At 48.9% G+C, this 27,589-nt stretch overlaps 1 protein-coding gene across 11 annotated transcripts in view; it reads left to right on the plus strand.

Annotated features, from left to right (window-relative positions):
- pou3f3b (POU class 3 homeobox 3b) overlaps nucleotides 1-27,589 on the plus strand; it is a 205,290-nt gene that overhangs the window by 146,401 nt on the left and 31,300 nt on the right. For 10 of the 11 annotated variants that reach the window (XR_011240552.1, XR_011240559.1, XR_011240551.1 and 7 more), the window contains 3 exons: nucleotides 23,366-25,819; nucleotides 26,022-26,091; nucleotides 26,269-26,380. The gene's annotated coding sequence lies outside the window, so the exon portion shown is untranslated. The remainder of the gene's footprint in view (nucleotides 1-23,365; nucleotides 25,820-26,021; nucleotides 26,092-26,268; nucleotides 26,381-27,589) is intronic. The other variant, XR_011240556.1, reaches the window with a different exon arrangement.

Raw genomic sequence — 27,589 nt, forward strand, 5'->3', positions numbered from 1 at the left:
GCAGTTTGGAGCTTTATGGTCGACTTCATGCTCTGTCAGCTTAGCCCCTGTGAACGACAGGAGAGCCTGTGGCTCTGGAACCAGCGGAGGGCAAAGAAAAAAAAACCAGAGTGTGTAACAGTTCCAGACACGAATACCTCATTGTCACATGAGTTATGATTCCTGAAGGGAGAGAGGCCACGGCCGACATGAGTCAGAGCCTTGTTTCCTCACTAATGCTGCTGCTAATCTAAAGCTAATTTACAGCAGAGCCAGATGGATTCATCCATAATAGAAATCAGCTGATCCGAAGCCTTCGCAGATTTATCGGCGATAAGGAGGACGTGCGTTCGTGTTTTCTTTTTAGATATAAAGTTATTTATGATCAAAGCACTTTTAGAATAAACACAGATTATGAAGATAAATGAACACTGATTACTTTTTTGGCTCGAAATCCCGCTGTGCGTTCACGTGCTCCTCGGAAGTTCCCGAGTCGTGAGTTTGTTCGTGTGAATGAAGAGAACACATGGACGCTGTAAATGAAACGCGTTGGATTTATGTGTTTAGAGAAACTTCACCGGGACACCTCTCGCCAATACTTTCACAATAACAAAGAAAAGGATCGGGTATGACGGACGTAAGAATAATGTAGAAAACAGAACATGATTCCCTCCGTGTCATTCGTGTCCCGAAACCACACGAGCCCCAGCAGATTGGCCCGAGCTTGACGTGCACACACTTCTTCTTGATCAGTAAAGCTGATGGATTTAGGAGGCTCTCTCCCCCGGTGTCTGTTTTGTGAGCTCCAGCCTCAGCAGTATTAGCTGCCTGGCTGCGATTCAGAGGTCAAAGGTCGGCCCTGTCTGCCTGCGCCGTATCCAGTGATCTCCCTTTCCTCGCCGCGCGCTCCTTCCTCGTATTAAATCACACTTGACACACCTGGAGCACTGACGCAGCCTCATCCATATTTTATCGCCGTTTTTAATACGGCAGCACTTTCTTAGGGCGGCGAACTGATATACATTTATTAACTGACCCACGCCGCCGCCTGGTCGGGGAATAATCGGGTTTGTTCAGGAAGTAGAATGAAAAGGAGCTGTGACAAGTTTATGAAGTAAGCATCGCGGGCCCCCTCCGGCAATGCCAGGTTGCGCTCAGCTCCGTGACGACCGGCGCGGTGCCTCCTCGGCGGCGTGAAGCGAGTGAATTGTCAGAGAAAATCTTCCTTGTGCTATAACTTAGCCCTTAAAGGCCTATTATTCCTGAAGAGGCCTGTGCGGAAACCAGTTTACTGTCATAACTCAGGGAGGGAGGCCCGGCTCCCTCTCTCAGGTGGCGGAGGGAATGTGTTTACAGAGGAGGTGAATAATTCAATCGGGTGCTTTATCACGCAGGCTCCTCGCTGTCACTCACCTGCTCTCATAGGCGTTTTTCTCCTGCGCTCACAGAGGATGAGAGGAGTTGGCCCTGTTTTGAACCATAATGTGGCAGAGTGGTGACAAGGTTAAGTAGGAAAAACACACATTTTGTTTGTCGTGGAGAAACAACTTTCTGGATTTTCTGTGTTACCCACATTTCTCCCTCTGCAGCAGTTTTTTTATGACAGTGAGCCTGAACGAAGCTCGATGGCCACTCGATCCCTGTTTTATTTACACCGGAGGGTTTGATTTCTGCAAAGTTAACGCCCGATTGACCTCCGTGACTCAGAGTGCATGTAAGAGCAGAGATCCAGAAAGGCCACGTGGGTCAGTTAATCGGCCACTAAACAGCGATTCTTCCAACCCAGCCTCCCTTCATCCGCGTCTTGAGCTCTCATTTCCTCTCTCGTTTCCTGTTTCCTCTCCGCTCTCCATTCTACCCACGGCCGCCCCTTCGCTGTCCCTTCATGTGTCCCCACCTGCTTTTTTTCTCCCTTTCTCTTTCCCGTCTCTGTGGGGAAATATCGCTCAAATTAAAAAAAACAAACCTTCACAGACCGAGACCTCAGACAACCTTACAAGTCGGTCTGTTGTTCGCACTTTCTTCAGGAGCTTCTGTCGTTTCTTTCCTACCTACATGTCTCAACATGACTCTTACATAAGTGACATCATGGTTTCATCCTACACTCCGATGTGATTCCACAGGAGTCCGACTACACGTGCGGTTTTTCATTTTAATCAGAAATTAAATTAAAACTTAACATGTTTGATTGATTTCAGTTGAACCAAAACAAATTTGGTTCTCTGCAACTCCAAGGGAAAGGATCCCATGATGCATCTGTGCATGAATCCCAGTATTTACTTTGTGCAGCGAGTGACTTACAGTGTGTGTGTGTGTGTCGTCTGCTTCACTGTGCAGCTGTGACTGACTTACTGCCCACGCCGGGTGTGTGTGTGTCATCCTGTGAGATAGGTGTGTGTGTGTGTGTGTGTGAGGTGTTGTGCGAAGGCTACGTGCGTGCTCAAAATTTATGAAGGTGCGTGTCCGTCTGTGTGCATCCAAGTGGTGGGAGATTGAGAGAGAAAACGACAACCGGCAGCTCCCGCCTCCCTCCAACAGCTTCTCATAAATTGCTCTATAAATTCTGTCTGTCGGGGCTCTGGCCTATATTTGTACTTGGGCCACTCACGGTCCAATCACGATGAAGAGGGTGTCGGCTTGCTCTGCTCTCTGTTTCTCTTCTACTGAACGTCCAAACGACCTCTCGCCGTTCTGTCCGAGCGTGTAGGTTTCACTTGTGCTGTTGCTTTGGGCGTAGAATAACCACAGTGAAACTCTAGCAGTTATATTTCATATCGGGAAAGTGCGCAGACATGGGAGAGTGAGAAGATGTACTGGTCCGTGAGACCGGCAGAGCGACGCTGCCAAGCTGAGGTCTTGATCCGAAGGGAAACCATTCTTCAAAACCTGAAACCTGGCGTGTAATGTGTCTGCAGGATGAGTTTGTTAAAAATCCTTCTGGGCTCATACTTTCACGTCTTTGTCCCCAGATGAGCTCTGCACTGAAAGAGCCCAGCGATTTAAAGGAGACATGTATAAAGTTTTTTTTTAAAGCATGGGGTTTATTGCGAATGTAAAAGTTCTGCAAAGTCTGCATCATCGTGATGTCACAGGACATTTGCATTTCGCAGTCTAGCGAAACAAAAGACACGTGAAGCGAGAGCGGAGGCCGACGTTTCCTCCGCGTGCTGGAAGCTATCAACCTGAACATGAGCAGAATGTGAATCATGCCAACACGCAGAGGGAAGCAAAGACAGGACTGGATGGAAACTGCAGCAAAGAGGTTATTTATTCAAGTTGAAGCTTCGGGTGAAAAAGCCGATCACCCTGAAGCAGAGCTCAGTCCAAGTGCCTGTGATTTTCTAACCTGACCACACGGTTAAAGTTACATCTGCAGAAACACCCACTGTGTTTTTCTGACGAGTGACACAAGCAGAATTCACCAGAAGAGCAACTGGTTGCTCAGAAGATTCACTTTTTTTCCAGTGTCGTCACGTTTCTCACGTCTCGCTCAGCCCTTGACTGAACTGATCATAATGCCTGTGACGTCTCTGTGACCGTTCTTCTTTGAGGTCATCGCGCTGCTTGTCATCGTGACGGTTTGAAGTCACATCTGGAAGAAGGCGGCTTTTGATTTCCTCAGAGGATTTCAGGATTTTCCGGAGCAGCAGTGACTTTCTGCTGTTCCTTAATTTATCACAAAACAAATACACAAGTTCGTTTGTGAGTCTGTCATTGGACGGAAGAGATCGACTTTTTTTTTCACTTCTGGTCGTCCACCGTCACCAGCAGCTGGACCAGACCTGAAGGTGACTCCCCTGTTTAAAATTCTCCACAAACTGCAGCCGTCATCGTAGCGTCAGCTCCGTTTGCAGACGACCCTGGAGTCTGAAGGGACTCGTGATGAATCTTTAACCTTTTTTCTCTGCCACCGTCCTAATCAGCAGGGATTGATTAATTGGTTTTACCCAAAACGATCTTAATCACAGATCAATTTCCATTAGACATCCTTTAATACGTCTTAATGGGATTGGAGGAGTGTTGGGAACATGCGTGTGCTCATACGGGTGCGTGCGTGTTCATGGCGTGTTCATTTAAGTCTGGCGTGTACGATATGCGAGCTGTATGGGAAGTGATGTTCTGTGGACAAAAGTGTGTGGACACCTGAACATGTAGTTGTAGGACATTAATATGTTTCTGGACTTGGATCATTTAAAGTGTCCTCTTGTTTACAGTGTCAGGTTTCAGTTGTCCATTGAACACATATAAAAAACAGAGAATATCCGGTGTCTCCCCTCCACCTCGTCTCTCCCCTCCTCTTTTCTCTCTCCCACTGTCTCTCCTCCCTGCCAGCTCCTCTGTGCTCCCACTGTCTCCCTCTGTTGTTGTTCTAAACAAGCAGCAGGGGGTTGTGGGTAGAGGCCTACACTCACGCTGGGTGTGTAAGTCACCGTAGGGGGTGATGGGAGAGAAGCGGCTGCGGAGGCTTCGGTTCCCTCGTCCCTCCTCTCCGTCTCTTTCCTTCTTTTAGCCAGAGGTCACTCGCTCGTCCAAGGAGACAGGACGATCAGCTGACTTCTAATCTACTCGAGCGGCAGGTTCACATCTGACCAGTGTAGCTTTCTGAATGCGACGCCCTTTAATTCACAAGTTTAATTGCACACATATACACATTAGGCCAAGTGTAATCGGCCTCGAGGACACATTCATCAACAGGGACGCTCAGGCATAAAATAAAGCAATGGGCGTCAACACACACGCAGAAGAAAACCATAAAGCAGCGTAATAAGCACGCTCACACATAAATCTTCAACCTGGAAGCACTCAGGCGTAAAAACTCTGCAGCGTTTCCAAAGAAGAAAATCATGTGCCGTAAACATGTAAACAAACTCCCACACGAGCAGCAGTATAAATACAGAGCAGCATCATATGTGTATGTGTGTGTCAGCTCGACATGTTGAATGTAGGCGCACGCGTGTACAAGGAAGTTTATTGGCAGGGGGGGGGATGGTGGGGGGGGTGAACCTTCCGCTCACTAACATGGATGGAGATGCTGTTTATAGTCGTATCAGAGCTTCCTGTGAACAAGAGAAGAAGCGGCGCCGCGGTGGATCCCCGTCGTACACAGCTGTACGGTCCACATCTCTGGTGGAATACTTAGCCAGGGGATTATGGGGCCGCCCTCATTTGCATAACTCCATTAAGGCTGCTCTCTCTCCCGCTCCGTCTCTATGCGGCTCGCTCACACAGAGACACCTGTGTAGGGAAAGCCATAAAGACGTTACCCCCGCAGAAAGCAGAATTGCATTTTCTTTCACATTTGAGGACGTAATCCGCGGTGCAGCTGTGAAAATTGTGCAGCGATACAGGAAGAGGAATAACGTTGTTATTCTCTGCTGTGGAACCAACATGACGAGGTCGATCAGGAGTCACAGGAAGGATTTATTAGAACATGATCAACTCACGTAGGGACAGTTTGTTGTTTCCTGGATGAACCTTTGACTATTCAACTGTTCCTCTGCTATTTCAAGGTGCTGAGAAACGTGTGTAGTGAGAAAAGCGAAAGTTTATTCACTGAAGTCGTCGGATATGTGGAATGGACGGAGCTTCCTGTCCGTACTCGAAACTGAGAAGCAGCACCGATCATCACATTTGCTCAATGCACAGCTAGTCTAGCAGGGAGGTGACGTTTTCTGAACATTGGAGTGCGCACACCTCGTCAAGCAGTAACACTAATTAAATCTTTTAATTAAAATGTTTACCGAATATGTGTTGATTCCACATCCAGAGCAGAAAAGTGTCAGTTGTCCTCAGAATAGAACAAAGAATAATTGGTTAACTCTTGTGCGTCTGTGGCACCAACACTAAAGACGCATTTAAATGTCTTATGTTTCAATCATTTGAACTTCAAATATTAACTCTGTCAGTGAGCTCAGTGTGGCTCTGCAGCGACAGACGGCCCGGCTGTGTGCGGTGCAAAGCAGAGCAATGACCCTCGAGGTCGCCTCCTTCCTCTGGTGTCTTTATACCGCTGGCCACTGCAGTGTCCCCCCCCCCCCCCGTCCCTTTTACCTCCCCTCCCCGTCTCTCTCTACTTCAGTGGCGTGAATCATGAAAGCGAGTCCTGTGTAGTCGATGGGCCCTTTTCCTGGCTTGTGAGGGAGAGAGACCGAGAGGAAGAGGCAGAGATGAGGTATTGATTTGAGATCCTGTGGGAGGAGAACAATAGGTCCCTCACTGAAGCCACTCTGAAACACAAACACCTTCCCCGCAGCCTCTCGGTGCCACCGCGACACCAAACAGGAAGAGAGAGAGGAGTTAAAAAACAGCTTTGCTTTCCAGTGCTCCTTTTTACTCCACTTGCAGCTGATTGTCGATCGCCCAGAGGGGAGGAATGATGAAGGAGGCAGAGGAGGAGGAGGCCCGACCTTGGCGCTCTCTGCTTCCCCGCAGACCCACTCGCTGCACGGGCCCGGGACCCCGAACCCTGTGAACCCGCCCTGCGCACAGCGGCTCTGGGCCAATCGCGCAAACGCATGGGGTCGAGAACCGTGACGCCCTGGAGGTCGCCGGGTCAAATCTAACACTTGGACGCCTCGAGGCATCTCGGACTTTCTTGGCACGTAAACCCAACTTGACGCACCCCGCCCCCATTTCACCACCACCACCCACCCACCGACGTCTTCTTCGTGAGTTTGTTCCGAGGTCAGCAGTCTGCAGCGACGCGTTGGATAAAAGCTTTTCTGCTTTGACTGATTCATTTGCCGAGCGGAGGGACGGGCGCATGATGTCACCGCGTGGCGAGGTCGATGACATCATCAACGGGAGACAGCAAAAAGCACCTCCTCTGTCCCCTTGGTTTACGAGCTTGTTGTCCAGAGAAGTCGCAGCGGAGAGAAACATACAACGTAATTACTTGCTGTCATTGTCCGTGAGGGACGCCGGTGTGAAATACAGCGTGAGCGCTCGAGAGGGCGTTCGTCTCTGTGATTATTGGCATCACGGCGATAAATCAAATCGTCTGTAACCGCTGTAAAAATTCCCTTAAGATCATTACAACTTTCATACTTACAGCCACCAATTTTCCAGATTAAAAATCATAAACAAATCATTCTTCAGCGTGTGAAGCAAAAAGATTTCATGTTCCCGGAGTAAACAAAGCGTCTCTCAAGTCTCACAGGCTGGAAGAACACGCGCGGGTCAAAACTCCTGACTTTACCTCTTCTCCTACACAAACGCAGGCCGGCCGAGGCGGCGCGCGGGCCATCGGGGCTTGTATGTGCTGTTTATCTCATTATGCAAAGCAGCTGAGGGATGCAAGAGGCCGTGGAAAGGCACAATCTGCGGAGTTCATTTCGAGTCTCTGATATGTCTGAACGTTGTTGGTATTGATTTGTGTTTAGAGGGATCCTGATGCTTTGGAGGATCAGAATGAATCCGAGGTCGGTCGAGGCATTGTCCATTTCAAGCTTTACATTCTATAGATTTAATTTCTCTGTGTTGTACTTTCTCAGTCAAGTTATTTAAAACGCGGCGAAACGTCACGGTTGACACTGAGACTCGTGGCGCGCGTTGACTTCACAACGTGGCAGCGCTCATTGTTATTTCCAGTCCAAAATAAACCAAAGAAACTTTTCTCCTTTAGGCTTCTGACTTTTCTTGTATGTTGTGCGAGGTGATGGATGACCAGCAGCGATTCATATCACAAAACCTCCCATATATATATAGGTTTTGCCCACAATGCACTGCACTCCGCAACAGGAAATGAGAAAGGCTCGCTTCTGATGGGACGACGCGGCGGACAAACAATTTCCAACTTTTCAATTTTGTCACAGTGTCACTCTCTTTACCGGTCACTCCTGCCGAGACTCATATAACGAATGTGTTTCATAAACCGACATCAAGCTGCAGCTTTCGTTACTCCGCTGTGTATTGCCCCATTTTTTTTTTTTTTCCCAGCATTCCTTGTGCTTTATCATCGTGCGAGTTGGCAGCAACAAACGTTTTCTGGCTAATTTCCTCTGCCTCCCATTCGCCGATGAGGGCCATTAATTTGGCGAAGCGCTGTTTCTCTTTACTGGGTGTCACGTTGCATCGTATCTGAGCCGGATCTCTCCTCTGCCACTCCACCGGCTCTCTGCGTCTCCCTGCTGGCAGAGCTTCAGGGAGAGGCCATTTTGAAAGCCCTCATCCTTTTCTTCCTCCTATCCTCTATCGTGCCCTGGTTCCTCCTCGTCTCTCCTTCCATCCTCTGCTCCCCCTCTTCTCTCCCTCCCTGCGTGTCGCCTGAGCACGTACAGTATTTAATAATGTTCTGTCCTCTTTCTCACTAACAACCACAGCAGCAGGCACCTATCTGTCCTAAAGAGACCCAGGGGGTCATTTACCACTCTTTCAGTTTACTTAGAAAACCAGACAGGAATTAATATAAACACCCCCCCCCTCCTCTCCTCTCCTCTTCCTCCTCTCCCTCCCTCTTTCTCTGTCACCTCCAGTTCTCGCAGGCCTTTCTTCCTCTTCACTTCTATCTCTTCCTGCTCCTCGCTCACGGCTGCATCAAGGCGTCACGAGGATTTTAAATGCTCGGGATGAGTTGTTTGTCTTAAGGGAGTCAAACAGCAGCAGGGGACGAGGAGACAGCAGAAGTGGCGGCGGCGGCGGCGGCTGAAAGCTTTGTCGCATGGATACTCGTCTTCGATCATATGCAAGGTCCTGAGCGGGCGGGGCCTCGATGTAGAGGTGTGCGTGGGGTGCAGGGGCGGTGGTGGCGAGGTGGGGGGGGGGGGCAATTGTAAGGCAGAGATGGGTGGGTTATTAATTTCCACTATGCAGTATCATGCAGCTGGTGGCTCCAAAGCGAGGTTTGGCGGTAATGAAAATGGCCTGAGTCGAAGATTAATGGCTCATAAAGACAGAGCGTTTAGATGGGACGGCCGCCTCAATCTGGCCGGCAGTGACTAATCGCAGCGGACTCATGCACGTGCTCCCTCGCGCACGCATAAACATGCACGCACACACACAGCTTCCCTGTTGCCTCACCCACCATCCCTCAGAGCAGGACTCCCATCCCCTCTCCCCCAACCCCCCTTTTTACCCATCTACCCCCACTGTTTCATTTCCTCGTCTCTGCCCCCTCCCCGTCTGATGTTGGTGTGAACTGTGGCGGGGTCAGAGTTCAAGGCGTGCAGAGAATTATCTTGATTTATGCCCCCCCGAGCCCGGCGCTGGTTGCAGAGCGGTGTGGCAGGCGGTCGGCGGGCCGTTGTGCTGGTGAGATGTAGGGGTGAGGTCCCCCTTAGCCCCCGGTTTTTTTCTCCCCTTAATGGCAGCGAGGGTGACAGGACCACCGCATCATAAAGCTGGACAAATGGGCTCGAGGGGCGCCAGCGATTTTTCCTCCTTTGCAGCTGAAGGTGCATCATATATCTCTGAAACCACCCAATAAGGCCGTGAGAAATGTGTTTTTAAAACAAATTGATTTGGATGCTTTACAATGTGAGCGTGTGCTGCTGACGCAACAGCCGCCTGAGAGGACGGTGGCGGTTGTAACCGGGACGGTTTCGGCGCCAGGAGCAGTGGCCGTAAAACAAGTGGTTTTCATTAAGACAGAGAGTCAATCCCGTTTTACACCGTGGACACGTGTACACACCATATAAACCAGACGTGGGTCAAATCCTGTTTTGTTTCACACTGCTGAACGTGACACGGAGGGTTTATCGCATCAGCTCAGCTGTCCGTCACAGACCAGTGTGTTAACTAACTGTTCATCTTCTCACCTGTGTTTGTCTGAAGAGGTGACAAAGCACCGGCACAGAAAGCTGATGGATAATCACATAAAGCTGGTTTCAGTCTGTCGGGTTGGTCGGTTTGTAAACCTGGTGGACGGATGAGACATCGGCCGAGAAAGGATTCATTATTCTGGCGTAGATTTGGACGTAGAAACCAAATTATTAACTGCCCAGTTCATTTTGTTGTTAGTTTCTAGCTGGTGAATTAGAAGCGTCTTGAAAGAAATATCTGAAAATGGAAAATATCTATCAACAACTCCGCTCCCTGGTTTTTTTTTTTTTTTACTTTATCGTCTCTGCGGTGAGACGTTTGTGAGTAGCCTTTGAGAAGCAAATCTAAATGTCGGTCTTGGCATTAGACCGGACTGTGGTCAGGGTCTGAAAGACTAGACCGAGTTTAATCCTCCAATCTAAACACACAGACTGCTGGCGTAATGCTGCGGAGGAAACCTGTCCAACACAACACACACACACACACACACATGTCCACAGTGTAACCTGACTGGTAGAGCATGGAAAAGACACAAAGCAGTGCCAGGATTAAAGCAACACTGAAACTCAACTCTGCTTGATCAAGCATGGAACTAAAAATATTAGAAATAGGTTTAGTTCCAACCAGGCCACCGGTGCTGCAGATGTGTTGCTGCAGATGTGTTCAGTGTTGTATGCTTTGGAAACAGCGTCCAGCAGCTGGCCTCTGCCACCTCCACACCAGATTCTCCTGGAAACACAAAGTCACATCCTCACTGCACACACACACTGAAAATGAAGTGCGTCTTTATTAGACAGGAGAACGGACACTTCACTTAAATCTAGTTTCTCTGAGTCTGAAGGGATGCAAGGACTCGACCGGTGTCTGACTTTAATCGACCTCAGTTTTTTTGTGTTGTACAAACATTGTTGTGTTTTTCTTCAAGAAAACTACAAAGTACAGTGACGGAGTTTCTACCATTGAATATTTTACATTTTCCATGTACAAGTACCTTAAGACAAAGATGATTTCTCATGGTGCCACGTTCACATCGGACACGGTGGATTGCAGCTCCCTGTATGTTCAGAAGATGTTTAATCCAACGCTGACTTGAAATGCTCCATGTAGAAGAGTGGATATTTCCCAGAATGCCGTATTTGTAGAGCTGCTAAAACCCTGCTCATTGATTACCAACGCTCTATAATCGTAAACTTTGATGACAATGATGAAATCTTTCCACCTGTCAACCACGTGAAACACGTGTCCAATTCATGCTGTTGTCACATAATCCTCTCACGACGGAGGAATGTAATCTTTCGCATTATCCACATCCACCGAACGTAATCTGCGTTTCCGAGTCCGTGCTCATTCCACATCGCTGTGGAGACGCGGCGGCGCGGGGTTCAGCGCCCATCATGTGCTCTGTGTGTGTTTACCGTGTGACATGTGTGCATCTGGATCAGCCTGTCCTCCCACGCCGCCTGTGTGATTACCTCCGTACCTGTCTGTGTTTGCGTATCGCCTGCTTCCTGCCTGTTTGGCGACTCGCGCTCCGCCGCCGACATCCATCTGATCAGGCATTGACACCCGGGTGACTGTTTCCTGTCAGCGTAGAAAATGAGAGCGCCCGTGTCAGATTTATCATGCCTCCGCCACGTCGCCTATCTCTCCCATGAACCCCGGGCTCACTGGTGCCGTGACTACCCATGCACAGATGTGTTTGTGGACGGGGCGCAGGAGTTAGGGAGGCGTGTATATTCTCGTCAACTCGCTGACAGCGTGACATGAAAATCTTTTGGTTTTTATGTTGTCACAGGAGACCATTTGGGGGCGAGGAGGTTGGAACCTAAACTCCGTCCAAACCTCATCTTCTCCTCTCCTACCCCCAACAAATTGGAAGCCCACCCCCACCTCCTTCTCCTCTTCCCGATGCGCCCTTGCACCTGGCCCCTGTCATCCATTTTATCTCTCTCTTCTTCAGTGGTCCCAGCGTGCAGGAGGAAGGGTCAAAGGGCTCCGAGTGTGTGGCAGCGCCTTCGCCGTTTACCTCCGCGGTCGCCAGGAGCCTATTTGCTGCTGCCGCCGCCTCCTGTGACTTTACTTTGAGTCCATTCTGCTCAGACAGGGGGGAGAGGGAACAGAAGGTGACAACACTTCCTCCTTCTCGGCGATGGCGAGGGAATCTGCTGTGCTGATGAGGAGGAGGAGGAGGCGTAAGAGGAAGAAGGGAGTCGGGGAGGAAGAGAAGGAGGGACGAGAGGCACTGCTGATTCAGCACTGCGGTATGGATTTTCATTTCTCCCCCCGACGCTACCTTCGCAGGTTCCTCCTCCTCCCGAGCCGCAGCCAGTCCTGCCAAATGAAGTTCCCAGTTCGCAAATCTAATTTCTGCGCCTTTCCAGGGGAAAAGCTATTGAGGCGCATTAGATTTTCCCTGCCACATAATATCCAGCAGGCAGTGCCTCTAAAGAAATCACCCTCTTGAAAATAAATGACAAATTGGGTTTGGGTCCTGCGGTGGTTATGCGTGTGTGTCTGCGTTTTGTGTGTGTGTGTGTGTGTGTGTGGGAACCCTGACCCAGACGAATGAAACAATTCCCACACTTTTCTTCCCGGTGTGTCTGCAGAGACGAGAACTTTTCATTCTGAGGAGGTCTGGGGGTTAAGGAGGACTGCGGGGAGAGATTTACAGAGTTAGAGAGAAGCTGCAGCTTTGGCAGATCTTCAGATTTGCACATGAAGTCCCACACACACACACACACACACACACAGAAATGTACCTACAGGCTTGTAAACATCTATAGATGCGCACCTATAAACAGCAGGAAACACATGCAACGAGTGCAAACACACCCTCCCTGCAGACACGCAGCCTCTAAAGCCCTGATGGATAAGGCCTCCACTGATAACTGAGCGGGTTCGTGTGCAGCCGGAGACTACGCCGTCTAATTACCCCAAGCGGGCGCAGCAGTGGGGAGGACTTTTCATTTCCACGGTAAAATAGCCTCGATAACACTCCTTTTTTTCCTGTACAGTATCGCAGGGGCCAGTGATTGAATTACAGAGCATCCCCCGGTGACTAAGAGGCTGTAATTACGGCGTAATTTAAGATTACATTATTAACCGGCTGGCTTTATTAGAATGTAACTTCACCTCCGCAGTTAGTTACATCCTTATCATAAAAATGGAGATGATTAAGGGAAAGAGGAAATTGCCACAATTGTCCTTTTGTAACTGCGAGTGCGTTCGGGCTTATTAGCAAGGGGCCGAGCTGCAGAGGGATTTCACGCTGGTTTGTTCCAACGTGCAGGTAAAAAGGTGCTCAGTTAATATGTTGCTGCCCCGAAAAGAGAAAAACCTTCTCGTGTGATTGTCAGGTTGAAAAAAAAGACACAAATATTACAAATGTAATGGAAATATCTCAGTCAGAATATGAAAATATGCCTCAAACAGCAAATACAACTGTTTGGATGCATCTGTAGTGATGGCGGAGGCTTGTACACTCACTCATATACACATAAGCTCTGACCCCATGTCTTACAATCTGTTTATTTCTCCTTCCACCTGTTCTTATCTCGGCTTTTTGTGATGTTCCCTTGTCACTGGTGTTGTCTTTTGTTTGTCAGTGACAAAGCTGCGTCTTTAAAATGTCTTTCTACCCAGAAAAAACCTGACACGACTACACTTGACCTGCTAATTTTATGTTTTCTCTTGCCGACTCATTTTGTTCTTCATTTCTGTTTCTCTTCCGTCCCGTTGTATTGATTTGCTGTCAGGAAAAGGTTTGACATTTAGTTTAAAAAAAATAAAAAGGCTGCATGGATCCCGGTGGCTGGAATATGCGAAAACAAAAAACTCTCTTTTTATCCTCTTATCCAAAAATATGAAATATCTGCAGCAGAACGTATTAAAGCACAGAGACGGTGATCATACAGAGCAGGAGGACGTGGAGCAGATTATAAAGCTGCTCCTTATTCACAACAGAAATTAAACAATTAGAGTCAAACACAATATTCTGCTGTTATTTAAGAAAAAACGATCTACCGTTCATTTCCCCCTCGGCGCTCTCACACACGCTCAGAGACGAGGCTCCAGCCGCACGCACCAACCCATCCAGCGAAAACTGCTCCACTGTGTCAACGTTGACCTGAAACTGAAACCAGATTAACCCCGATCGCTGGGTCCGCTCGCAAATCCTCTCAAAGTGCAAAAAAAACATGAGCCGGGCCGCGGATAATGATTACACATCCCTTTATTAGCTCCATATCAGTGTTATGGATTAGACTCCACAATAGCCGCCATTGTGGAGGCTGCTATCAAGCATCTGGGACAGTAGCTCAGAGAGGCGCTCTGTGATTCACTGGTGACCATCATCACAATCACTGGTGTGTCTGGAGGCAGCGGCATGAAGCCGCCTACAACACGTCCGATCGAAACCCGTGTAAAACGGTTCTCGTGTGACCGAACGTCAAACGGTCGCCAGGTAGCTGGGATAAAGTCCGCAGAAATCCAGGAGAGGTCGATGTGACGTTTGATGAGGTGAGAGAGGAGGAGGAGGAGTCGGTCGGATCTGTAGTAACGTACCTTTGTCTGATAAGTTGATAATCCAGGATGAGGTCATCCGTGACGCCAACGCAGCAATGACATCACTGGGGATGTTTCTGCAGAACTTCACCCTGATGACACTGTAAACTGTGTGTGTGTGTGTGTGTGAGTTCCATACAACACAGAGAAGAAGAGAGTTTCTGTTAATAGAGTTAAAGCTACTGTTGTGTTGATGTGTGTGGGATTGTGTGTGTGTGTGGGCGGTGGTATGTTTTGCTTCTGTTAGTTAAGTTTGTCGCCGTCATATGGACACACACGCACACACACACACACACACACACACAGGCTAATACAGTAGCTATCTCTCCAACTCTAAATGAACCCGAGCTGGTCAGAGCTGCGGGCATCAACATCTCAACAGCTTCTAAATATTTGGGGAGGTAGGAGGAAGGACGAGGAATGAGTGTGTGTGTGTGTGTGTGTGTGTGTGTGTGTGTGTGTGTGTGTGTATGTGTGTGTGGGCACAGATAATAAAAGCAGCTTCTTCCTCTTCCACGAACACAAGCGAGAGACGAGTCTTGTTCTCCTGCCTCTGAACGCAGGAGCAGACGTGAAGTCCAACCAGAGACGAGTAGCGTGTTGAGTCGTTGATGTGTGTGTGTCTCTGTGTGTGTGTGTGCACGTTCCCCGCTCTGACCTCTGACCTCATGGTTGTCCTCTTCCCACGAGCCGCCCATATTGAGGTTGGTTATAGATTCAGGTTCAGTCAATAGATTATCTTTCTGTCGACATGCAGAAAGTCAGAAATCAGATTTCTTCATCACGGTGTAAAAACCTCAGAGCATTTCTTCAGTGTGTGCAAAGAGTAAACATCGCTTTTCTCCTGTTAACTTGATTTTAAAGAAATGGATTTACTGAAGTTAAGTACTTAAGTTACTTAGAGTCAACATACGCTCATAAAATTCATTTTCCCATAGTCCCACGTTCTCGGGAGCAAGAAGCCGATGCTGGAGCTGTCTTGTGTCTTGTGTGTAATGTTACGAGGAAGGGTTAAATGTTTTTAATGTTTTAGTAATTGTCTTCGTGTTGAAGTAAAGTTTAGATCTGGATTATTTTGAATTCCGAGGATCGACCTGTGACCGTGTGTTTGATTCACACCTGTGTGTGTGTCCACGTTTGTCTTGTTGTGAATGAAAGAGTGATCGCCGCCTGTGTGAGGGTCGGCAGCTTTGTAAACATTACCTCATCACCGTCATGCTGCGGGGGCCCGGGGGCCCCCCCCCCTGCTGGCCCCCAGGTCTGTGGGAACTGAAGCCCGCTCTGCTGGCGTGAACAAAGGGCAGCCCTCCCCTGCCCCAGTCGCCGCTGCCCCCGGCCCACCTCGCAACAAAAGGGGCCACGGGGCCTTAATTCCCAGGCAACGATATAAATGGTGGCCCCCGACTCCAGAGGACGAGGCAGGAACGAATGGGCATGAAAACTGAACGGGGTGGGGGAGGGGGGGCGGCAAAGAAGTCATAAAAGAGGTGCCCCCCCCCATCGCAGAGGTCCTTTTGTGGGTGTGTGTGTGTGAGGGGACGGGGGGGGGGGGAGAGGGGACCAGGGTGACGGGGGACAAAGGACAGGTCGGAGAGAGAGGCAGGGGTCAGGACTGCCAGCCACCCCCTCCACACACACACACACACACACACACACACACACACACACACACAGCAGAAAGTTTCATTCGGGACTGAAGCTACAGGTTGTGTTGATTTAAATTTGTGTTAAAAAACGTATTTACGTGAGAGTGTTGCCGAGTTTAACACGTGTTTAACTTTAATGAAACCAGCAGACGTCAGGAGCGGCGTTCCTGTCAGCGACGCTCGGTCGTCCACGCTGAAGTGACAGTGGGGAGAGAGAGAGAGAGAGAGCGCAGGATAATTGGGGCGATGTTGGATCTAGTGTCTGTGGCACTTCAGTGCTGGGGGTCAGGGACCTGAAAACACTGGCTCAACAGTTACCAATCATTTCAATCCCCCGGCCCAAGAAAACCATTGTGGGCCCTCTCTCTCTCTCTCTCTCTCCCTCTCTCTCTCTCTCTCCCTGTGGAGGTTGAAAGGAAAAGTGTGGTTCACAGGCCTCAGTGTGTGTGTGTGTGTGTGTAATTCTTGTTTTATACCCCCCCCCCCCCTTCCTTTGATTCAGCAGACAATCACATTTAACTTCTTAGCAGTTGACGACGTTCTCAGTGGCTCCGTCATCTCCGTCCTAAAATTAAAGACGACGTGATGATGTGCTCCTGAGAATTGTGCAAAATTGAAATTTAATGTTTCGGTTCATCTTTGAGCGAAAAAAAAAACATTTTATCACCACAAACAGCAATAAAGAGAACCCCCCCCCCCCACACACACACACACACACACACACACACACACGTTCGGTTTGTGAGGCATTTTATTTTCGCTCCCAGGCAAGAGGTTTACCGAGGACCTGTCCCCCCCCCACCCGCCCCAACTTCTTCCTCCTCTTCCTCTGCATAACATTGTGGCCGCAGATTGTGTGGAATGCAATTAGAGTGCCTAAATTAAGTAGTAATGGAGAACCAGGTCTCCCTACCAGTGTTGCCCTGGCAACGGGCGCTCACAACACCGCCTCTAGTAGTTTTGCTACTTTATCTGCAAAATGCACAATTGAGCTTTAAACCAGCTTCTCTGTCTGCAGGAGCCAGGCAGGCAGGGCGGAGGGCTGCAAGGAGGGAGGATAAAGGATGGGAGGGGAGAGCAGAGGGAGGCGGCGGCGGGCAAGGGGGTTGGGGGTGAACAGCTGCGTGCTAGGAGGTTTCTCTGCATCTTGTGATATTGCCGGCCGTCAAATGTTTATTCCATAAACTGTCTAATGCGGCTTGATGCGCTCCTGTGTGCGGATGAGGGCCAGATTTCAAAGACCCCCTCAAAGGATGACGTGTGTTCGGCGGGCTTTGATTGCCGGCTCCCCTCCAGTCGTAGCGCTACGTGACAGAGAGGAGAGGGGCTCCGCTTTGTAAACAGCCTGCAGTCGCCCGGGCCTTGTTGACTAATTTGACAAAAGCTCTGTGAACTGGAAATGCGGCGCGGTGGATTTTCATCACGAGCCGCAGATTTCAGGAAATGGGATTAAACGTGAACGGAGTAAAAGGTGCAGTCGCACCTGCAGACTTTGGTCTGAGCGGCAGAGCAGAAGATTGCTCTGCGGCGGGCCGGGGGAAGTCGGCTCATTTACGTTCACACTCCTCAGTGAACAAGTGAAGCGGGACTCGTGAAAAGTCACATTGAGTCTGGGAAAAGGTGAACGACTTCCTCTCTGCTCCAAACCACTGGAATCTGACGACACCTCCGTCCCTCCCGTTAGAGAAGGTTATTTCCTGCAGCTTCAACTCTTCTGACCTCGTTGTGGTTTCGGTGCCACCTGAGATCTGCTCGTTTTCACCTGCACAGTTCACAAGGTGAACGCTGGAGCAGAGAGCGAGCGACAGGAGATCGACTCTGAGTTCCAGAAAATGTCACAATAACGGGTTCGCTTGTTATTTTAAAATACTTTCTCTTAACCTCCGCCCTGCTCTCCAACTGTCGTGAGGCTCTATCAACGTGTAGCGATGAGGAGTTTACATTACGACCTTACATCTGCCGTGCATGCAAACAGGTAACAGGTGCTGTGTTCTGTCGGCTTTGAACCTAGCGTGTGTGCCGCAGATCATCCTTAAGTGAAGATAACTGCTCCGCCTCATCGTCCGCGGGCCCCCGGACCCGCACGTGTCAGCGTGATGTATGCACGCACACGTGCAAAAAAAAACCAACGCAGCCCCGATGCATGAGCGCAAAGTGTTTGTTTTCACCTTTTCTTTTTTGCACGACAGCTGTGTGCGTTTAAAGATGACCGGGCGCCACAGGACTTTAATCTGGGCGGACACACACACGGGAGCAGAGCGAGCAGGACGCACAGGTGCAGCGCAAACTCTGACTGTAGCCGTGCCAAGAGGCCGTCGCACACCGAGGCAGGACGAGTGCGTGGGCCACACATGCAGCGAGAGATCAGGACTCTCTCTGAATGTGTCTGAACGGGCGACATGTGTTTTCACTCGTCTGGAAACCGTTGTTCTGGGTGATAATCTGTCCGAGAGAGAGAGCGGCCCGCTGTAAAGTGACCTCGTCGGGTCAGAGCAGCCAGGTGTGTTGGAGGCGAGCAGAGCGCCAGATGTGGAGGAGCGAGGGGGTGGAGCCTGACATTATTATCATCGAGATGGTCGTTTGATTAATTTAATCACAGATCAAATCACTTTAAAAACGTTTTTGTCCAGAAAAATGATTTAAGTCGTATCACAGCCTGCAGCCATGTAACAGTTTAACATATGGGTGAATTCATGCTCATCACTTAACAGGTAAATTGACCAGTGGGGGAAACTCTCTGAGAAAAGATCACACCTCCTCCGAGCGCTGCAGAGGTGTGAACGAGCAGACTGCTGTCCGCGGCTTTAAAGGCAGAGTGAGATGTCTCAACGGTTATAGCGTCACCGATGTTGTGACATGTCTGTGATGTTTTTGACGTATAAATACACACCGCTCGCTATTTTGGTGCCTGCTCATCTGGCGGGGTGAGAAAGCAAGGTAGACAACAAGAAAAGAGGAGGGGAAGGAGGATGGAGTGGTGAGGAAAGAGCAGGGAAGAAGTGGCGGCGAGGAAAAAAGAGGAGAAGAGAGGAGAAGCGTGCTGTTTTGGTGTTTGAAGCTCGGGACGGCCGCCAGGAACGCCGGCCAAGGTGTGTTGTTGTGGTCTACCAGAGCAGCGATCGCGGGGGTCTGCTGGAGAGAACATCACACCGCTTCACTGCCGCCGCCGCATCCAACCACCGGCGCTCATGCCAAGACGCTTGGCCAGCAATCCCACAATCCTTTGGTGCGTGTCACTGATGAAGGAAGAGGCCTCCAGAGCTTTTTGGAGCTGCATCAGTTCAGGGCGGAATGCTCCACCTTTAGACTTTGAAGCGACATGATGTGGTTTGATAAAACGTGACTCAAATCAGAGGCTTCATCACAAGCGAGCGCTGCTGAGAGTCAGATCTTCTCTGAACACACGTCTTCACCGATCTTCTTATTCGACCGTTAAGACCCACATCGTCCTTAATTTCTCTAATGGTCATCAAATCCCACGTGAACGTGGAATCACTGCTGCTTGTGGGTAATGTAGGAACCTCTGCACCATATCAAACTTCTCATGTGTGATTACGACATGAACGTTGACGGGAACAATCTGGAAACTGATCACTCCTCTTCGTGTAACACAGCAGCTTCAGTTATATCCGTCTACAGAGGAAACGCTTGTTAGGATAAATTCTTTGTTGCTTCTTTTTATAGGATTTTCTTGACAGTAAGGAACGGGACGCAAATACCGCCGGCCTCACGCTTTGAAGAGAAATAGATATAAGCCTGCCAACACCAGCGTCTTTAAAACCAAAGAATGGAGCGGGATAGAGTCAAAGACGGGTTTTTAGTATCCACAGGTCGTGACCTCGCTGGAATCACCCGAAACCTCCATTTACTGGCTGAGGCGAGAGAAGGGCGGAGGAGTCAGGCGACCGGCAGGAGGAGAGTGTGTTTAAAGCATAATGTAATCCATTACCAGTGCTTTAACTAGGCCACCCTCACACACTTTTACATAGCCGCTAGCCCACAATAGCTTCCTCCTGCTCTTCTAATAAAACACATCAAAGCGAGAGGGATTTTTTTTCTCCGCGCCCTGAAGTCGACAGATTCATTCACTCATTCTCCTGGTTAGAAAATGAGCATCCGGTCATTTTGAAAGCTCCGCGGAGACAAAAGGAAGAATCAGTAGTATCGTACAAATTCACAAATGAGAGTCAACGTGTCGTCCTGAGCTCTCACCTCGTGCGGAGGAGGTGTGAGGAGGAGGTGCAGAGAGGCTAGAAAAACAGCAAGGAGGAGGTGTGTGCGCAGGACGGACAGAATGTGTCGGCTCCTCTGTCTCCACTTTGACGTTCGCCGGGAGTGTGAATCGCGAGCAAACCTGGCGACGCACACTCAGAGACAGCGGTCAGGGTGTGAAGCATGAATCACAAGTGAATGTGCGAGGACATACATGCAGACGCACACGTGGAGAATCACACATGTCAATACATACAGGGAACGTGTGCATGCAGCAGTTTGGAGGACATCAATGGATAGAGAGTTTTTATTTTGTCTTTCCAGAAACAAGACGAAGAGACGCAGGACGCAGCAACGAAAACATCCGAATCAAAATTGGGATTGTTTCACAAAGTCGAAACCGACGTCTGTCGTTATTTCATTTTCATCCGCAAACGTTTTACTTTTTCCATTTTCTTTGCACAAGTATTCAAATTCTTTCGAACTTGCAATCTTCAAAAATTAAAATCCACCGAGAGCTCCCCGCGTATTTGTTGAGTCGCGGTGACGAGCAGCGTTCCTGACACCGCTGTCGGTACCAAACGGCCTGTAATCGACTTTTAAAAGATCGAGGGGGGGGGCGGGGAAACCAGAGCCAAATGAGAAAAGGAAGGAAAATTTAGTTTATGAAGTTTGGAGATATAATTGCAGGCTGCTGAGGGAAGCAGCGAAAGAAAGAGCGAGGAGGGACACACACACACTAACTCACACAGAACCTGGGGAGTGTGGATATGGTGCTCTCCTCTTTGGCCAGAGGCTGGTAAATAATGGATGTGTTGGTGGGAGCGCAGGCAGTTTGAAATGTAAATGTGACGGATGGAGAGAAGTGTGTATATGTGTGTTTGTGTGTCTGTGTGTGTGTGTGTGTGTGTGCAATGCTGTCACTTGTGGCTGGGACTGGTTGTGTGTCTAGAATGGTGATGGGCCGTCCTCCCTGAAGGGGAGAAACAGAGGGGGAGCAGGAGAGAGGAGAGTGAACAGCAGAGAGAAGTGGACACAGGGGAGATGTTGAGAGGGGGAGAGACAGAAGGAGGGAGGAGGCAAGGAGAGAGAGTGAAGATGAAGAGGAGAGGAAGCTGGAAGAGCCTGATTCGTTCTGCTCTGACCCAGGACGTGCAGAGACGAAGTGTTGATGTGTTGAATGATGTCAAATACAGGTGGGATGAGGACTGGGCAATATTATCTGCTTTTTTAAATTTCCGTCCGACATCCAGCGGACGCCATCCGTCCCCCGGAGAAGACGTTGGTCCTGCAGCTCGGGAAGTTTGGACTTTATGCGCAAATCTGCACAAACGCTAACTCTGTCCACACGACTGCGGCGTTTTACAGCCGCTAAAACCCAGAGGTTTGGAAACGTTGCTGAAAACTCACGACACTTAAATGACTAAAATATATTTTCACAGAAAACCTTCTAAACGGGTTTCAGGGGATGACGTTTGTTTTTCACACTGAACAATAAAAGAAAGAAGAAGAAGAAGGTAGGCTGTGTCTGACCTCATCGTTCTCCCCGACCGAGCACCGAGTCACCTGACGTGACCGAACCAGCCTCCGCATGCATCACCTGCCCACATCACTTCCTTTAAGACTCGTCTCGTCTCGGCTTCACATGTCGCTGCAGCTCGTCCTCACAGAGTTTCACTGAACTGCCACCATATTGAATCAAGAGTGTTATTAGTCCCTGATGAATCGTTGAGCTCCCTGAGAGAGCGGCTGCAGTAAAAACTACATCCCTGGTCCAATGCAGCGGTGGAGGTCAGCGCTGACATATGGCTGTGTGTGTGTGTGTGTGTGTGTGTGTGTGTGTGTGTGTGTGTGTGTGTAAGAGTGTGAGATGCCAGCTGGCCCAGACATGACAGAGACCGAGGATGGAGGGAATGAAAAGGAGGAGATGGAGAGTGGGTTCAAGGCTGAGGAGAAGTGAGGGATGGATGGATGATTGAATGTATGGGTGAAGGAATGAATGAATGAATGAATGTATGGATGGATGGATGGATGGAGGGAGGGAGGTGAGAAGGTGAAAAGCATGGATGGAAACAAACGTGGAGAAACTGAAACATCTGTTACCCTCCCAACCCCCGTCGTCACCATTAGCTCCCACTGGTGTGTGTGTCCGTGTGAGTGTGTGTGTGTGTGTGTGGAGAAGACAGAGGAAAAAGCCCAGATGGTCTGAGGGGAGAGTGACAAGTGGCTGTCGGGGGATTCAGACGGCCGGGCCCTCTGTTGCCCTGCTGGGCTGATATGCACACACACACACACACACACACTCTCTTTGAAGGACCTTTACCTCCTGTGGTTCACCTGTTCAACCTGCGCTGCATCTGTTTGTGCAACGTTCTGCTTCGTCTTGTCACCGGCCGTCGTTCAAAATCAAATTAGAAAATGAAAAGAGATTTTTATTGTTGTACTTGAAGTGGAGAGAAGTGTGTGTGTGAGTGTGTGTGTGGTATTTAAACATGTCAGACTTGTTATATTATTATAACAATAATAATCATTATACTTACAGGAGACATTTTATAAAAATATGTCTAATTATATTTGCAACACGCACAAACCACGTATTTGTTTATCCTGTCCTCTTCTTCTGTCCTCAACACGACCAGAGGCTGTAAATAAAGATGGCGATGACGTCTCCGCTTCCTCCCGTTGTGCCGCCATCTTGTGCCGATGACGTCATATGAGCATGAAGTTTAAACATAAACTGAATAAACCTGAAACTGAGCGTCGTCTGAATTCTTCTCTCCAGTATTTGTGTCAAATCCTTTGTCCGTCTCTGCCCCACTTTTCTGAAAGTCTCCGTCTGACTGTCTCCGGTGTTTTGACACCACATGTGTGCCGACCGACTTGCCACCGAGGCCGACGGAGGGATTGTCGCACACCCAGTCAGAGTGTGTATTTGTCGTTTCAGAGCCATGGGACTCAGTTTAATGGATAAGAGCCTGCGGAAAGGAGCAGACCACCGGCCTCCATATATCTTTATGGGTCATACACTCATCTTCCCAAACACCCTTAATGCTCTTTATCTCTCACACAACGTCCTTCTCCTCTTCAGCTCGCTGCAAAGTGGACACACACACACACACACACTCGCAGACACACACTCCTTATCTTAACTCCATTGCCCTTGATTTGTGTGATCCTGTGATTTTTTTCTCCTCTGTCTTTCCCAGGGAATTCCCTGCCCGTCCTTTTCCGAAATGAGATGAAATGAAGGCTGGGACTTTGGGCACGGAGGCCACGACCCTTGCGGTCCCGCAGCAAGGCTCCCTGGGATATGTAGGCGCCTCCGGACTCAGGGACACCGGGGGGGTCTCCCTCGTCGGGACGGATGGCATGTGAGTGCGAGACAGAAAAAGAGCAAGAAGAGGAAATTGGGTGTGAGGAGAGAGGAGGAAGGAAGTGTAAGAGAGAGTGAGCGCCTGTGAACGAAAAGGGAGAAATTGTGTGCGAGTCAGAAAAAGAGCAAGTGTGCGAGGGACAGCTCGTCCTTCAGGCTCACCTCGGCCCCCCGGGGTCCTCCCACACGGCGGCGGCGGCGTTTTACTGGCCCCAACTGACGGCCATGAAATAGTCAGAAATTTAGGGCTCGTGGATCTAAAGGCAGAGGGAGGACATCTCTCGTTCTCTCGCTCCCTTCTTCTCTTCATGACTTCCATCATCCTTCCTTCCCTCCCAGCTGCCTCGGTTTCCATCTCTCCCTCTTTTTCCCATCATCCCTTTTGTCTCCTGTGTCTTTTTCCTATATTCCTATCAAAGCCGAAAGCGGAGAGCAATAGAAAAGTCTTCTTCCATCCCCCTCTTCCTGTACGTCAGTGTCTCTCTTTACTTCCTTTACTCTCAAATTCATGGAACAGAGCACGGAGCACAAATATTAGAACCTCATTTCCCAGAATTCCTGCTAACATGACATCAGAGGCTCATGTTTGCCTCTGCCAAACCATGACTCTGTGTGTGTGTGTGTGTTACAGCGTGAGGGAATAGGAGGGAATATAAAAGGATTAGCAGTTTTAAATTAATACTTGTAATAATTGTTCATGTATTCACACACACGCAGAGTCAGATAATCACATTAATGTACAGACTGTGTATAAAAACACAGTATTTCGCTGGGTACAGTATATTTCTCCGTCAGCAGACTCTGTAAACTAACATTCTGTGACATGTGGAAGGAGAGCAGTGTGTCACCGTGCTGCCGAGGAGGTTTCAGTCAGACGTCAGACTAACGCAGGTTGTGTGTGTGTCACAGTTTAGGGACGCAGCGCTCTCGCTCTTATCCACTGGAGCAGCTTTGAGAACAGCAGAGGCAGTTTAGGGAAACTGACGAAAGAGTCAATCTTATTTTTGTATTTTTAGGCCGATTGGATTAGACTGAGTGACTAAGATGCTGCAGCAACAGTAGAAAACAAGTCAGACGATCAGACGGGAACAATGATCTCTTTAAGAGGCTTTTGACTTTTGCAGAGTGACTTCGTCGTCCAGGAGTTAATGAGGAGGTTTCTGTCGATTCGAGGCTTGATTACGATCTGACGCCTTAGAAACTTCACTGACACACGTCCAAGTCTCAGTGAAATGAACCGAACACACAGAAGTTCAGAATATTAGGTATTATTATTATTATTATTATTATGATGATGATCGTTGTTATTGAAGCCAGGATAAAGGATTTGATCTCAGTGACAAATAAGACTCATGTTGAATAGATCTTAGTTTCATCACCGCTGACAAAGTGATGTTTGTTTACATGTGTTCTGCTCCAGAATAGACTCAGACTTAAACGACCTGTGAGTGTGTGTGTGTGTGTGTGTGTGTGTGTGTGTGTGTGTGTGTGTGTGTGTGTCAGTACAGTCTCCAGCATGTCAGCCGTGAAAGGCCGCTCCACGCTGTTTGAGCTCTCCTGAGTGAGAGAAGTGTGACAAACAGCTCAACAGGCTTTGGCATGCCAGCTGTCCAGAGGGGACTCACACACACACACACACAAACACACACACACACACACACACACACACACACACACACACAGGTCCATTCACACGCACTAACACACACACACACACACTGCTGCCAAGCATGGTGCAGTAATCTTTAGCAGTGCCAGGGGTCCTGGGGACAGAGAATCTGAACGGTGCCAGCGGCCACACAACATCAGAGCCTCGGCGCCCTGCCTTCCCACAATCCCCCTCTCCACAGGCAGCCAATCCACTGTCGGACAGGAAAAATTGACTTTTCTGGCGGTGCTTTACCATTTGAGCTCTCAGAAGAGACGCTGCTGCATCCGCCATGGAGGGAGGAGAGAGAAACGGGTTTGGCGGAATTTTGCCATTATGATGATTTTAATCAACAACTATTAATAATGTGCAAAGCTGCATTTAGCTTTTTAAAAATATCGAAACCCTCCAATGACTCATTTATTATCAAGTTGATGTGATTGTGCATCTGCAGACTTTTACTTCGGTCCCGGCGTCCGTGATCTCGTCTCCTCCGCTCGGTGAGAGACACTTTCCGCAGCGGCTGAGGTCTGAAGTTAGTGTGAAATGTAAACGAAGCGACGTCGGCTTTCTCGGGCTGCGCGGGAGTCATGAGTCACCTAATCTACCAGTTAACCTGATTACAAAGACTCGTCAACGGTACGTGCACACGTGTAGAGTCCCAGAGGTGAAACACAGTTCATGTTCAGGTGACAGTCTTGTAAAGGAATTTGATTATTGTGTTTTTAACCTGCACTCGTCCAATGACATGATTCCAGGTTGTTAACAGAATCAAAGCTGCTGGATCACATTTACTTTTTTGACACTGAATCAGATTGTACCTCTCTCCCTCTGACCACAGCAAAGATGGCGGAAGATGACGTTTCTTCTTCGTTTGCTGTCGACAGCAGAAAACGACAGGAACCAAACAGGTGCCTGCTTGTTTTTCTTTAAACTTTCCTGCTTTATTATTATTATTACTTTTGATTTTGGGGCCACACATATATAAAAACATATCATTGATGTCATGTAAATGGAGTTAAATAGCTTTTTCTTTTTTTTTCTTTTTTAATTCATCCCACGTTTGTTTACGTTCTGTTTAATTGCAGACGGGCTGCAGTCGTCCGTTGCCTCGGCCTCGGGCTTGGCCACCGAGTCAAGGTTGACAGCTCGTCAAGCATCTGGGCGGGAACTCAACCGAACGAGGGGGAGGAAAGGAAGGTAGGTCCCGAAAAAACCCACCTCGCTGGCTCCGGGCTGTTGATTTTTTTAATTCTTTAGTTTTTTAAATGACGCTGAGCGCTGGTTTATTAAAAGTCGTCCTTTTCACCAAGGTGCAGGGAAACACGAGGCGTGGGTGGTCGGACGATGAAGCCATCAGTCGTCGGAGGTTACTAGTTATTGAAGTCAGGCGGTGGAGGGAGGGAGGGGGGGGTGAGGCGTTCAGGCACATCTACGTCGCCTGGGGGGGGGGGTAACCTCAGCTGTTGTTCTTCTTCCCTTCCTCTCTCTCCTCAACACCCTGACCTTCCTCCTGCTTTCCTCCACCTCCTGATACCTCCATCCTCTGCAGCCGGAGACGAGCCGGTGCTGCTGCTGCTGGTGGAGGGGGGGAGTGCCTGTCAGGGAAGTGTGTGTGTGTGTGTGTGTGTGTGTGTGTGTGTGTGTGTGTGTGTGTGCACAGCTGAGGGAGGGGTCGATATGATGAGGCTTCAGTGTTGTCGAGATGGATTAGCTGAATGACTTTGAGGGGTTTGTTCTCTTGTCTTTGAGCACACAGCCAACTCACTTCACTCTCTCCCTCCTCCGTCTCTCCCTCCAAATCTTCACGTCTCCCTCTCTCCTTATCTCCCTCCGTCCTCTCGTGCTGTTTTTTATTTTTTCATCTCTCACAGGATACCTCATTAATGCTCCCAACACACACACACACACACCTGCCCCTACACATCTATTCACCTACTTTGGGATAATAAGAAACGATTTATTGATGTAAAAACGGGGCTCCAGCTTCAGAAATGTGTTTTTGGATTTGTTTGTCTTTCTGTCTCCGCTCGTCTCCCCAATATTTCTGTTTCTCATTCAAATGTGCGATGTTGTATTTTTAAGTTGGTTTAGTTTGTGTCGTCTTAGTGTAATTTTCAGTTTAAAGTGAAATCTTCACTGTATGTCATCGTCTAATGAACTGTTTTATCTTGAGATAATTATCTTGAACAGATGAGGCCACAGTCAAGATGATTAGTTGCCTCGGTATAACACCGGATGTGTTATTAGTGCAGGTCTTTGTTTACTTAAAACCCCGTTTCCCATGATTCCTGTGGCTCAGGATTCTGAAGATCTGTTTAATATGTGTCTCCGAAGTGTTTGACCTCCAGAAAACATCACGTTTAGCTTCTTTAAAGATCCTTCATAAACCTTACCCACTCGTTTTTT

Source organism: Paralichthys olivaceus, chromosome 24 (assembly GCF_024713975.1).
Source record: "Paralichthys olivaceus isolate ysfri-2021 chromosome 24, ASM2471397v2, whole genome shotgun sequence".
NCBI classification, from domain to species: Eukaryota; Metazoa; Chordata; class Actinopteri; order Pleuronectiformes; family Paralichthyidae; genus Paralichthys; species Paralichthys olivaceus.